The 14,229-nt window shown below is 45.5% G+C and overlaps 8 non-coding genes across 8 annotated transcripts; all 8 read right to left on the bottom strand.

Annotated features, from left to right (window-relative positions):
* Positions 1-1,030: 1,030 nt before the first annotated feature.
* Positions 1,031-1,102, bottom strand: TRNAG-UCC (transfer RNA glycine (anticodon UCC)). The gene has a single exon. It is a non-coding gene; the product is annotated as a tRNA-Gly (tRNA).
* Positions 1,103-2,675: 1,573 nt separating this feature from the next.
* On the bottom strand, positions 2,676-2,747 carry TRNAG-UCC (transfer RNA glycine (anticodon UCC)). The gene has a single exon. It is a non-coding gene; the product is annotated as a tRNA-Gly (tRNA).
* A 1,510-nt stretch (positions 2,748-4,257) lies between these two features.
* On the bottom strand, positions 4,258-4,329 carry TRNAG-UCC (transfer RNA glycine (anticodon UCC)). The gene has a single exon. It is a non-coding gene; the product is annotated as a tRNA-Gly (tRNA).
* A 1,501-nt stretch (positions 4,330-5,830) lies between these two features.
* On the bottom strand, positions 5,831-5,902 carry TRNAG-UCC (transfer RNA glycine (anticodon UCC)). Its single transcript has one exon. It is a non-coding gene; the product is annotated as a tRNA-Gly (tRNA).
* A 3,104-nt stretch (positions 5,903-9,006) lies between these two features.
* Positions 9,007-9,078, bottom strand: TRNAG-UCC (transfer RNA glycine (anticodon UCC)). The gene has a single exon. It is a non-coding gene; the product is annotated as a tRNA-Gly (tRNA).
* Positions 9,079-10,579: 1,501 nt separating this feature from the next.
* On the bottom strand, positions 10,580-10,651 carry TRNAG-UCC (transfer RNA glycine (anticodon UCC)). Its single transcript has one exon. It is a non-coding gene; the product is annotated as a tRNA-Gly (tRNA).
* Positions 10,652-12,172: 1,521 nt separating this feature from the next.
* TRNAG-UCC (transfer RNA glycine (anticodon UCC)) lies at positions 12,173-12,244 on the bottom strand. The gene has a single exon. It is a non-coding gene; the product is annotated as a tRNA-Gly (tRNA).
* Positions 12,245-13,754: 1,510 nt separating this feature from the next.
* Positions 13,755-13,826, bottom strand: TRNAG-UCC (transfer RNA glycine (anticodon UCC)). The gene has a single exon. It is a non-coding gene; the product is annotated as a tRNA-Gly (tRNA).
* Positions 13,827-14,229: the final 403 nt, after the last annotated feature.

Below are 14,229 nucleotides of genomic sequence, written 5' to 3'. Positions count from 1 at the left end.
CTGCGCTTTTCCTTGCTGGCAGGGTGGAAATGACAGATTAGTCCTAGGAAGAAAAATCAAGCAATATTAGCAGAGGATGGTTTCGATCCATCGACCTCTGGGTTATGGGCCCAGCACGCTTACGCTGCGCCACTCTGCTCCCTTGTGAAAGTGCTCTCTTTATGCAGAGGAGGAGCTTTCAGCGGAGTGGCAAGGGATTGGTGGGGCTCTCTCCTCATTTGCCTAAGCACATCGCAAGGTATGCTGGGTACAGAAAATCTTCATCTTCCCCACTCACATTCAGTCATAACTGAAAGTGCAGACCCTCTTAGGAATTAGCCGTTTCAGGCCTTTACCAAGACAGCAGCTCTCTGTCCCTGTCCTTTCTCTGTGATCCTAGCACTAGCATACTCAGGATTTGGCTTTACCTGGGAGCCAGAGATCTACCCGGTGAGGGCGAGGCTTTTGAGCGTTTGGGAGCGTTCGGGACGTGAGAGGACGCTGGACAGGAAACTATGCCAATTTGAAGTATCCAACCTTCCAGCTGCAGTGAGAGGCTCTTTCCGTGGAAATCTGGCACTTGGAGTCCTCTCAACTTGCCCTCTGATAAAACATTTTTCTGAGCCTCAGTTACATCCGATGGTTACAAGGTGGCGCTGCATTCAGGTGAGAGCACAAGTATGCACAAAATCTTGGGGACTTTTGCCAGATTTATCGGTGGATCTTGCCTATTATTTTCAGAGGCTAGATATCGCCTATAAATGCTTTTTAAAATAGGGATGCTGGGGTTATAATGTCTGGTCGGGGCTCAGCCCTTTCATTGCCTGCCCCCAGCAAAATATTTATTATCAGCACATGTGAGCGCTGAGTGCTTTATGGAAAATAGCATATATTGGGACAATGAATGTAGCAGATGAGGCGATCGAGATGTCTACCTACGTGTTTGTTTATTTTTTTATATAACGGCTGATTATTCTGTTTCTGATATTTCAGTTTTGTGACATGTTGCATTAAAATATATCCTGCTTGGAGAATATATAAATATTTGCACTGCGTTGGCCGGGAATCGAACCCGGGTCAACTGCTTGGAAGGCAGCTATGCTCACCACTATACCACCAACGCCCTCTGATGTGTGTCCTCTACGTTCCAGATGTTACAACGCCGAGTGCAGTGGCAATCTTGCACCCGTTCCAATGGTGCATTTGGTGTGGATTCCAACATGAAAAGCAGTAGAAATTGTCTTGCAGAGGGTAAAGAACTGGGGATTGAAACCAAGGACAAAGCTGTGCAGAAGAGAAGAAATGGAAAGCAGCAGTACAAATAGTGGAAATGAGCATATGGGCAGCATCGGAAGCAAAGCAGCGAAGAGAAAGGGAGTAAATTCCATGAAATGCATAGGAGATTGATAAAAGCAGAACAAAAAGGGAAGAATGAAATTCAAAGCATGCCCCGAAAAACGTGTGAAGGTCCCACCAGTCATTTATGCTTCTATGTATGTATGTATGTATAGATATACTTGTATAGCGCAATGACTGTCACCCAAAGGGCATCCTGGCGCTTCTAATTGGGTATCTTTACTTTCAAAGTATAGGGTTGATCCTTTGACGATCACTCTCTTGATTTACAGCAGAGACAGATAGTTGAGAAGTCTTTTCTCACATAGCTAGCACAAGCCTGCGCTTTTCCTTGCTGGCAGGGTGGAAATGACAGATTAGTCCTAGGAAGAAAAATCAAGCAATATTAGCAGAGGATGGTTTCGATCCATCGACCTCTGGGTTATGGGCCCAGCACGCTTCCGCTGCGCCACTCTGCTCCCTTGTGAAAGTGCTCTCTTTATGCAGAGGAGGAGCTTTCAGCGGAGTGGCAAGGGATTGGTGGGGCTCTCTCCTCATTTGCCTAAGCACATCGCAAGGTATGCTGGGTACAGAAAATCTTCATCTTCCCCACTCACATTCAGTCATAACTGAAAGTGCAGACCCTCTTAGGAATTAGCCGTTTCAGGCCTTTACCAAGACAGCAGCTCTCTGTCCCTGTCCTTTCTCTGTGATCCTAGCACTAGCATACTCAGGATTTGGCTTTACCTGGGAGCCAGAGATCTACCCGGTGAGGGCTGAGGCTTTTGAGCGTTTGGGAGCGTTGAGGACGCTGGACAGGAAACTATGCCAATTTGAAGTATCCAACCTTCCTGCTGCAGTGAGAGTCTCTTTCCGTGGAAATCTGGCACTTGGAGTCCTCTCAACTTGCCCTCTGATAAAACATTTTTCTGAGCCGCAGTTACATCCGATGGTTACAAGGTGGCGCTGCATTCAGGTGAGAGCACAAGTATGCACAAAATCTTGGGGACTTTTGCCAGATTTATCGGTGGATCTTGCCTATTATTTTCAGAGGCTAGATATCGCCTATAAATGCTTTTTAAAATAGGGATGCTGGGGTTATAATGTCTGGTCGGGGCTCAGCCCTTTCATTGCCTGCCCCCAGCAAAATATTTATTATCAGCACATGTGAGTGCTGAGTGCTTTATGGAAAATAGCATATATTGGGACAATGAATGTAGCAGATGAGGCGATCGAGATGTCTACCTACGTGTTTGTTTATTTTTTTATATAACGGCTGATTATTCTGTTTCTGATATTTCAGTTTTGTGACATGTTGCATTAAAATATATCCTGCTTGGAGAATATATAAATATTTGCACTGCGTTGGCCGGGAATCGAACCCGGGTCAACTGCTTGGAAGGCAGCTATGCTCACCACTATACCACCAACGCCCTCTGAAGTGTGTCCTCTAGGTTCCAGATGTTACAACGCCAAGTGCAGTGGCAATCTTGCACCCGTTCCAATGGTGCATTTGGTGTGGATTCCAACATGAAAAGCAGTAGAAATTGTCTTGCAGAGGGTAAAGAACTGGGGATTGAAACCAAGGACAAAGCTGTGCAGAAGAGAAGAAATGGAAAGCAGCAGTACAAATAGTGGAAATGAGCATATGGGCAGCATCGGAAGCAAAGCAGCGAAGAGAAAGGGAGTAAATTCCATGAAATGCATAGAAGATTGATAAAAGTAGAACAAAAAGGGAAGAATGAAATTCAAAGCATGCCCCGAAAAACGTGTGAAGGTCCCACCTGTCATTTATGCTTCTAATTGGGTATCTTTACTTTCAAAGTATAGGGTTGATCCTTTGACGATCACTCTCTTGATTTACAGCAGAGACAGATAGTTGAGAAGTCTTTTCTCACATAGCTAGCACAAGCCTGCGCTTTTCCTTGCTGGCAGGGTGGAAATGACAGATTAGTCCTAGGAAGAAAAATCAAGCAATATTAGCAGAGGATGGTTTCGATCCATCGACCTCTGGGTTATGGGCCCAGCACGCTTCCGCTGCGCCACTCTGCTCCCTTGTGAAAGTGCTCTCTTTATGCAGAGGAGGAGCTTTCAGCGGAGTGGCAAGGGATTGGTGGGGCTCTCTCCTCATTTGCCTAAGCACATCGCAAGGTATGCTGGGTACAGAAAATCTTCATCTTCCCCACTCACATTCAGTCATAACTGAAAGTGCAGACCCTCTTAGGAATTAGCCGTTTCAGGCCTTTACCAAGAGAGCAGCTCTCTGTCCCTGTCCTTTCTCTGTGATCCTAGCACTAGCATACTCAGGATTTGGCTTTACCTGGGAGCCAGAGATCTACCCGGTGAGGGCGAGGCTTTTGAGCGTTTGGGAGCGTTCGGGACGTGAGAGGACGCTGGACAGGAAACTATGCCAATTTGAAGTATCCAACCTTCCAGCTGCAGTGAGAGGCTCTTTCCGTGGAAATCTGGCACTTGGAGTCCTCTCAACTTGCCCTCTGATAAAACATTTTTCTGAGCCTCAGTTACATCCGATGGTTACAAGGTGGCGCTGCATTCAGGTGAGAGCACAAGTATGCACAAAATCTTGGGGACTTTTGCCAGATTTATCGGTGGATCTTGCCTATTATTTTCAGAGGCTAGATATCGCCTATAAATGCTTTTTAAAATAGGGATGCTGGGGTTATAATGTCTGGTCGGGGCTCAGCCCTTTCATTGCCTGCCCCCAGCAAAATATTTATTATCAGCACATGTGAGTGCTGAGTGCTTTATGGAAAATAGCATATATTGGGACAATGAATGTAGCAGATGAGGCGATCGAGATGTCTACCTACGTGTTTGTTTATTTTTTTATATAACGGCTGATTATTCTGTTTCTGATATTTCAGTTTTGTGACATGTTGCATTAAAATATATCCTGCTTGGAGAATATATAAATATTTACACTGCGTTGGCCGGGAATCGAACCCGGGTCAACTGCTTGGAAGGCAGCTATGCTCACCACTATACCACCAACGCCCTCTGATGTGTGTCCTCTAGGTTCCAGATGTTACAACGCCGAGTGCAGTGGCAATCTTGCACCCGTTCCAATGGTGCATTTGGTGTGGATTCCAACATGAAAAGCAGTAGAAATTGTCTTGCAGAGGGTAAAGAACTGGGGATTGAAACCAAGGACAAAGCTGTGCAGAAGAGAAGAAATGGAAAGCAGCAGTACAAATAGTGGAAATGAGCATATGGGCAGCATCGGAAGCAAAGCAGCGAAGAGAAAGGGAGTAAATTCCATGAAATGCATAGGAGATTGATAAAAGCAGAACAAAAAGGGAAGAATGAAATTCAAAGCATGCCCCGAAAAACGTGTGAAGGTCCCACCAGTCATTTATGCTTCTAATTGGGTATCTTTACTTTCAAAGTATAGGGTTGATCCTTTGACGACCACTCTCTTGATTTACAGCAGAGACAGATAGTTGAGAAGTCTTTTCTCACATAGCTAGCACAAGCCTGCGCTTTTCCTTGCTGGCAGGGTGGAAATGACAGATTAGTCCTAGGAAGAAAAATCAAGCAATATTAGCAGAGGATGGTTTCGATCCATCGACCTCTGGGTTATGGGCCCAGCACGCTTCCGCTGCGCCACTCTGCTCCCTTGTGAAAGTGCTCTCTTTATGCAGAGGAGGAGCTTTCAGCGGAGTGGCAAGGGATTGGTGGGGCTCTCTCCTCATTTGCCTAAGCACATCGCAAGGTATGCTGGGTACAGAAAATCTTCATCTTCCCCACTCACATTCAGTCATAACTGAAAGTGCAGACCCTCTTAGGAATTAGCCGTTTCAGGCCTTTACCAAGACAGCAGCTCTCTGTCCCTGTCCTTTCTCTGTGATCCTAGCACTAGCATACTCAGGATTTGGCTTTACCTGGGAGCCAGAGATCTACCCGGTGAGGGCTGAGGCTTTTGAGCGTTTGGGAGCGTTGAGGACGCTGGACAGGAAACTATGCCAATTTGAAGTATCCAACCTTCCTGCTGCAGTGAGAGTCTCTTTCCGTGGAAATCTGGCACTTGGAGTCCTCTCAACTTGCCCTCTGATAAAACATTTTTCTGAGCCGCAGTTACATCCGATGGTTACAAGGTGGCGCTGCATTCAGGTGAGAGCACAAGTATGCACAAAATCTTGGGGACTTTTGCCAGATTTATCGGTGGATCTTGCCTATTATTTTCAGAGGCTAGATATCGCCTATAAATGCTTTTTAAAATAGGGATGCTGGGGTTATAATGTCTGGTCGGGGCTCAGCCCTTTCATTGCCTGCCCCCAGCAAAATATTTATTATCAGCACATGTGAGTGCTGAGTGCTTTATGGAAAATAGCATATATTGGGACAATGAATGTAGCAGATGAGGCGATCGAGATGTCTACCTACGTGTTTGTTTATTTTTTTATATAACGGCTGATTATTCTGTTTCTGATATTTCAGTTTTGTGACATGTTGCATTAAAATATATCCTGCTTGGAGAATATATAAATATTTGCACTGCGTTGGCCGGGAATCGAACCCGGGTCAACTGCTTGGAAGGCAGCTATGCTCACCACTATACCACCAACGCCCTCTGAAGTGTGTCCTCTAGGTTCCAGATGTTACAACGCCAAGTGCAGTGGCAATCTTGCACCCGTTCCAATGGTGCATTTGGTGTGGATTCCAACATGAAAAGCAGTAGAAATTGTCTTGCAGAGGGTAAAGAACTGGGGATTGAAACCAAGGACAAAGCTGTGCAGAAGAGAAGAAATGGAAAGCAGCAGTACAAATAGTGGAAATGAGCATATGGGCAGCATCGGAAGCAAAGCAGCGAAGAGAAAGGGAGTAAATTCCATGAAATGCATAGAAGATTGATAAAAGTAGAACAAAAAGGGAAGAATGAAATTCAAAGCATGCCCCGAAAAACGTGTGAAGGTCCCACCTGTCATTTATGCTTCTAATTGGGTATCTTTACTTTCAAAGTATAGGGTTGATCCTTTGACGATCACTCTCTTGATTTACAGCAGAGACAGATAGTTGAGAAGTCTTTTCTCACATAGCTAGCACAAGCCTGCGCTTTTCCTTGCTGGCAGGGTGGAAATGACAGATTAGTCCTAGGAAGAAAAATCAAGCAATATTAGCAGAGGATGGTTTCGATCCATCGACCTCTGGGTTATGGGCCCAGCACGCTTCCGCTGCGCCACTCTGCTCCCTTGTGAAAGTGCTCTCTTTATGCAGAGGAGGAGCTTTCAGCGGAGTGGCAAGGGATTGGTGGGGCTCTCTCCTCATTTGCCTAAGCACATCGCAAGGTATGCTGGGTACAGAAAATCTTCATCTTCCCCACTCACATTCAGTCATAACTGAAAGTGCAGACCCTCTTAGGAATTAGCCGTTTCAGGCCTTTACCAAGACAGCAGCTCTCTGTCCCTGTCCTTTCTCTGTGATCCTAGCACTAGCATACTCAGGATTTGGCTTTACCTGGGAGCCAGAGATCTACCCGGTGAGGGCGAGGCTTTTGAGCGTTTGGGAGCGTTCGGGACGTGAGAGGACGCTGGACAGGAAACTATGCCAATTTGAAGTATCCAACCTTCCAGCTGCAGTGAGAGGCTCTTTCCGTGGAAATCTGGCACTTGGAGTCCTCTCAACTTGCCCTCTGATAAAACATTTTTCTGAGCCTCAGTTACATCCGATGGTTACAAGGTGGCGCTGCATTCAGGTGAGAGCACAAGTATGCACAAAATCTTGGGGACTTTTGCCAGATTTATCGGTGGATCTTGCCTATTATTTTCAGAGGCTAGATATCGCCTATAAATGCTTTTTAAAATAGGGATGCTGGGGTTATAATGTCTGGTCGGGGCTCAGCCCTTTCATTGCCTGCCCCCAGCAAAATATTTATTATCAGCACATGTGAGTGCTGAGTGCTTTATGGAAAATAGCATATATTGGGACAATGAATGTAGCAGATGAGGCGATCGAGATGTCTACCTACGTGTTTGTTTATTTTTTTATATAACGGCTGATTATTCTGTTTCTGATATTTCAGTTTTGTGACATGTTGCATTAAAATATATCCTGCTTGGAGAATATATAAATATTTGCACTGCGTTGGCCGGGAATCGACCCCGGTGTCAACTGCTTGGAAGGCAGCTATGCTCACCACTATACCACCAACGCCCTCTGATGTGTGTCCTCTAGGTTCCAGATGTTACAACGCCGAGTGCAGTGGCAATCTTGCACCCGTTCCAATGGTGCATTTGGTGTGGATTCCAACATGAAAAGCAGTAGAAATTGTCTTGCAGAGGGTAAAGAACTGGGGATTGAAACCAAGGACAAAGCTGTGCAGAAGAGAAGAAATGGAAAGCAGCAGTACAAATAGTGGAAATGAGCATATGGGCAGCATCGGAAGCAAAGCAGCGAAGAGAAAGGGAGTAAATTCCATGAAATGCATAGGAGATTGATAAAAGCAGAACAAAAAGGGAAGAATGAAATTCAAAGCATGCCCCGAAAAACGTGTGAAGGTCCCACCTGTCATTTATGCTTCTAATTGGGTATCTTTACTTTCAAAGTATAGGGTTGATCCTTTGACGATCACTCTCTTGATTTACAGCAGAGACAGATAGTTGAGAAGTCTTTTCTCACATAGCTAGCACAAGCCTGCGCTTTTCCTTGCTGGCAGGGTGGAAATGACAGATTAGTCCTAGGAAGAAAAATCAAGCAATATTAGCAGAGGATGGTTTCGATCCATCGACCTCTGGGTAATGGGCCCAGCACGCTTCCGCTGCGCCACTCTGCTCCCTTGTGAAAGTGCTCTCTTTATGCAGAGGAGGAGCTTTCAGCGGAGTGGCAAGGGATTGGTGGGGCTCTCTCCTCATTTGCCTAAGCACATCGCAAGGTATGCTGGGTACAGAAAATCTTCATCTTCCCCACTCACATTCAGTCATAACTGAAAGTGCAGACCCTCTTAGGAATTAGCCGTTTCAGGCCTTTACCAAGACAGCAGCTCTCTGTCCCTGTCCTTTCTCTGTGATCCTAGCACTAGCATACTCAGGATTTGGCTTTACCTGGGAGCCAGAGATCTACCCGGTGAGGGCTTGCCCGGTGTGAGGCTTTTGAGCGTTTGGGAGCGTTCGGGACGTGAGAGGACGCTGGACAGGAAACTATGCCAATTTGAAGTATCCAACCTTCCAGCTGCAGTGAGAGGCTCTTTCCGTGGAAATCTGGCACTTGGAGTCCTCTCAACTTGCCCTCTGATAAAACATTTTTCTGAGCCGCAGTTACATCCGATGGTTACAAGGTGGCGCTGCATTCAGGTGAGAGCACAAGTATGCACAAAATCTTGGGGACTTTTGCCAGATTTATCGGTGGATCTTGCCTATTATTTTCAGAGGCTAGATATCGCCTATAAATGCTTTTTAAAATAGGGATGCTGGGGTTATAATGTCTGGTCGGGGCTCAGCCCTTTCATTGCCTGCCCCCAGCAAAATATTTATTATCAGCACATGTGAGTGCTGAGTGCTTTATGGAAAATAGCATATATTGGGACAATGAATGTAGCAGATGAGGCGATCGAGATGTCTACCTACGTGTTTGTTTATTTTTTTATATAACGGCTGATTATTCTGTTTCTGATATTTCAGTTTTGTGACATGTTGCATTAAAATATATCCTGCTTGGAGAATATATAAATATTTGCACTGCGTTGGCCGGGAATCGAACCCGGGTCAACTGCTTGGAAGGCAGCTATGCTCACCACTATACCACCAACGCCCTCTGATGTGTGTCCTCTAGGTTCCAGATGTTACAACGCCGAGTGCAGTGGCAATCTTGCACCCGTTCCAATGGTGCATTTGGTGTGGATTCCAACATGAAAACCAGTAGAAATAGTCTTGCAGAGGGTAAAGAACTGGGGATTGAAACCAAGGACAAAGCTGTGCAGAAGAGAAGAAATGGAAAGCAGCAGTACAAATAGTGGAAATTAGCATATGGGCAGCATCGGAAGCAAAGCAGCGAAGAGAAAGGGAGTAAATTCCATGAAATGCATAGGAGATTGATAAAAGCAGAACAAAAAGGGAAGAATGAAATTCAAAGCATGCCCCGAAAAACGTGTGAAGGTCCCACCTGTCATTTATGCTTCTAATTGGGTATCTTTACTTTCAAAGTATAGGGTTGATCCTTTGACGATCACTCTCTTGATTTACAGCAGAGACAGATAGTTGAGAAGTCTTTTCTCACATAGCTAGCACAAGCCTGCGCTTTTCCTTGCTGGCAGGGTGGAAATGACAGATTAGTCCTAGGAAGAAAAATCAAGCAATATTAGCAGAGGATGGTTTCGATCCATCGACCTCTGGGTTATGGGCCCAGCACGCTTCCGCTGCGCCACTCTGCTCCCTTGTGAAAGTGCTCTCTTTATGCAGAGGAGGAGCTTTCAGCGGAGTGGCAAGGGATTGGTGGGGCTCTCTCCTCATTTGCCTAAGCACATCGCAAGGTATGCTGGGTACAGAAAATCTTCATCTTCCCCACTCACATTCAGTCATAACTGAAAGTGCAGACCCTCTTAGGAATTAGCCGTTTCAGGCCTTTACCAAGACAGCAGCTCTCTGTCCCTGTCTTTTCTCTGTGATCCTAGCACTAGCATACTCAGGATTTGGCTTTACCTGGGAGCCAGAGATCTACCCGGTGAGGGCTGAGGCTTTTGAGCGTTTGGGAGCGTTGAGGACGCTGGACAGGAAACTATGCCAATTTGAAGTATCCAACCTTCCTGCTGCAGTGAGAGTCTCTTTCCGTGGAAATCTGGCACTTGGAGTCCTCTCAACTTGCCCTCTGATAAAACATTTTTCTGAGCCGCAGTTACATCCGATGGTTACAAGGTGGCGCTGCATTCAGGTGAGAGCACAAGTATGCACAAAATCTTGGGGACTTTTGCCAGATTTATCGGTGGATCTTGCCTATTATTTTCAGAGGCTAGATATCGCCTATAAATGCTTTTTAAAATAGGGATGCTGGGGTTATAATGTCTGGTCGGGGCTCAGCCCTTTCATTGCCTGCCCCCAGCAAAATATTTATTATCAGCACATGTGAGTGCTGAGTGCTTTATGGAAAATAGCATATATTGGGACAATGAATGTAGCAGATGAGGCGATCGAGATGTCTACCTACGTGTTTGTTTATTTTTTTATATAACGGCTGATTATTCTGTTTCTGATATTTCAGTTTTGTGACATGTTGCATTAAAATATATCCTGCTTGGAGAATATATAAATATTTGCACTGCGTTGGCCGGGAATCGAACCCGGGTCAACTGCTTGGAAGGCAGCTATGCTCACCACTATACCACCAACGCCCTCTGATGTGTGTCCTCTACGTTCCAGATGTTACAACGCCGAGTGCAGTGGCAATCTTGCACCCGTTCCAATGGTGCATTTGGTGTGGATTCCAACATGAAAAGCAGTAGAAATTGTCTTGCAGAGGGTAAAGAACTGGGGATTGAAACCAAGGACAAAGCTGTGCAGAAAAGAAGAAATGGAAAGCAGCAGTACAAATAGTGGAAATGAGCATATGGGCAGCATCGGAAGCAAAGCAGCGAAGAGAAAGGGAGTAAATTCCATGAAATGCATAGGAGATTGATAAAAGCAGAACAAAAAGGGAAGAATTAAATTCAAAGCATGCCCCGAAAAACGTGTGAAGGTCCCACCTGTCATTTATGCTTCTAATTGGGTATCTTTACTTTCAAAGTATAGGGTTGATCCTTTGACGATCACTCTCTTGATTTACAGCAGAGACAGAAAGTTGAGAAGTCTTTTCTCACATAGCTAGCACAAGCCTGCGCTTTTCCTTGCTGGCAGGGTGGAAATGACAGATTAGTCCTAGGAAGAAAAATAAAGCAATATTAGCAGAGGATGGTTTCGATCCATCGACCTCTGGGTTATGGGCCCAGCACGCTTCCGCTGCGCCACTCTGCTCCCTTGTGAAAGTGCTCTCTTTATGCAGAGGAGGAGCTTTCAGCGGAGTGGCAAGGGATTGGTGGGGCTCTCTCCTCATTTGCCTAAGCACATCGCAAGGTATGCTGGGTACAGAAAATCTTCATCTTCCCCACTCACATTCAGTCATAACTGAAAGTGCAGACCCTCTTAGGAATTAGCCGTTTCAGGCCTTTACCAAGACAGCAGCTCTCTGTCCCTGTCCTTTCTCTGTGATCCTAGCACTAGCATACTCAGGATTTGGCTTTACCTGGGAGCCAGAGATCTACCCGGTGAGGGCTTGCCCGGTGTGAGGCTTTTGAGCGTTTGGGAGCGTTCGGGACGTGAGAGGACGCTGGACAGGAAACTATGCCAATTTGAAGTATCCAACCTTCCAGCTGCAGTGAGAGGCTCTTTCCGTGGAAATCTGGCACTTGGAGTCCTCTCAACTTGCCCTCTGATAAAACATTTTTCTGAGCCGCAGTTACATCCGATGGTTACAAGGTGGCGCTGCATTCAGGTGAGAGCACAAGTATGCACAAAATCTTGGGGACTTTTGCCAGATTTATCGGTGGATCTTGCCTATTATTTTCAGAGGCTAGATATCGCCTATAAATGCTTTTTAAAATAGGGATGCTGGGGTTATAATGTCTGGTCGGGGCTCAGCCCTTTCATTGCCTGCCCCCAGCAAAATATTTATTATCAGCACATGTGAGTGCTGAGTGCTTTATGGAAAATAGCATATATTGGGACAATGAATGTAGCAGATGAGGCGATCGAGATGTCTACCTACGTGTTTGTTTATTTTTTTATATAACGGCTGATTATTCTGTTTCTGATATTTCAGTTTTGTGACATGTTGCATTAAAATATATCCTGCTTGGAGAATATATAAATATTTGCACTGCGTTGGCCGGGAATCGAACCCGGGTCAACTGCTTGGAAGGCAGCTATGCTCACCACTATACCACCAACGCCCTCTGAAGTGTGTCCTCTAGGTTCCAGATGTTACAACGCCAAGTGCAGTGGCAATCTTGCACCCGTTCCAATGGTGCATTTGGTGTGGATTCCAACATGAAAAGCAGTAGAAATTGTCTTGCAGAGGGTAAAGAACTGGGGATTGAAACCAAGGACAAAGCTGTGCAGAAGAGAAGAAATGGAAAGCAGCAGTACAAATAGTGGAAATGAGCATATGGGCAGCATCGGAAGCAAAGCAGCGAAGAGAAAGGGAGTAAATTCCATGAAATGCATAGAAGATTGATAAAAGTAGAACAAAAAGGGAAGAATGAAATTCAAAGCATGCCCCGAAAAACGTGTGAAGGTCCCACCTGTCATTTATGCTTCTAATTGGGTATCTTTACTTTCAAAGTATAGGGTTGATCCTTTGACGATCACTCTCTTGATTTACAGCAGAGACAGATAGTTGAGAAGTCTTTTCTCACATAGCTAGCACAAGCCTGCGCTTTTCCTTGCTGGCAGGGTGGAAATGACAGATTAGTCCTAGGAAGAAAAATCAAGCAATATTAGCAGAGGATGGTTTCGATCCATCGACCTCTGGGTTATGGGCCCAGCACGCTTCCGCTGCGCCACTCTGCTCCCTTGTGAAAGTGCTCTCTTTATGCAGAGGAGGAGCTTTCAGCGGAGTGGCAAGGGATTGGTGGGGCTCTCTCCTCATTTGCCTAAGCACATCGCAAGGTATGCTGGGTACAGAAAATCTTCATCTTCCCCACTCACATTCAGTCATAACTGAAAGTGCAGACCCTCTTAGGAATTAGCCGTTTCAGGCCTTTACCAAGACAGCAGCTCTCTGTCCCTGTCCTTTCTCTGTGATCCTAGCACTAGCATACTCAGGATTTGGCTTTACCTGGGAGCCAGAGATCTACCCGGTGAGGGCGAGGCTTTTGAGCGTTTGGGAGCGTTCGGGACGTGAGAGGACGCTGGACAGGAAACTATGCCAATTTGAAGTATCCAACCTTCCAGCTGCAGTGAGAGGCTCTTTCCGTGGAAATCTGGCACTTGGAGTCCTCTCAACTTGCCCTCTGATAAAACATTTTTCTGAGCCTCAGTTACATCCGATGGTTACAAGGTGGCGCTGCATTCAGGTGAGAGCACAAGTATGCACAAAATCTTGGGGACTTTTGCCAGATTTATCGGTGGATCTTGCCTATTATTTTCAGAGGCTAGATATCGCCTATAAATGCTTTTTAAAATAGGGATGCTGGGGTTATAATGTCTGGTCGGGGCTCAGCCCTTTCATTGCCTGCCCCCAGCAAAATATTTATTATCAGCACATGTGAGTGCTGAGTGCTTTATGGAAAATAGCATATATTGGGACAATGAATGTAGCAGATGAGGCGATCGAGATGTCTACCTACGTGTTTGTTTATTTTTTTATATAACGGCTGATTATTCTGTTTCTGATATTTCAGTTTTGTGACATGTTGCATTAAAATATATCCTGCTTGGAGAATATATAAATATTTGCACTGCGTTGGCCGGGAATCGAACCCGGGTCAACTGCTTGGAAGGCAGCTATGCTCACCACTATACCACCAACGCCCTCTGATGTGTGTCCTCTAGGTTCCAGATGTTACAACGCCGAGTGCAGTGGCAATCTTGCACCCGTTCCAATGGTGCATTTGGTGTGGATTCCAACATGAAAAGCAGTAGAAATTGTCTTGCAGAGGGTAAAGAACTGGGGATTGAAACCAAGGACAAAGCTGTGCAGAAGAGAAGAAATGGAAAGCAGCAGTACAAATAGTGGAAATGAGCATATGGGCAGCATCGGAAGCAAAGCAGCGTAGAGAAAGGGAGTAAATTCCATGAAATGCATAGGAGATTGATAAAAGCAGAACAAAAAGGGAAGAATGAAATTCAAAGCATGCCCCGAAAAACGTGTGAAGGTCCCACCTGTCATTTATGCTTCTAATTGGGTATCTTTACTTTCAAAGTATAGGGTTGA

The sequence above is a fragment of the Triturus cristatus genome, chromosome 11 (assembly GCF_964204655.1).
Source record: "Triturus cristatus chromosome 11, aTriCri1.1, whole genome shotgun sequence".
NCBI lineage: Eukaryota > Metazoa > Chordata > Amphibia > Caudata > Salamandridae > Triturus > Triturus cristatus.
The sequence above is the reverse complement of the archived record's forward strand: the minus strand, read 5'-3'. Positions and strand labels throughout refer to the sequence as shown.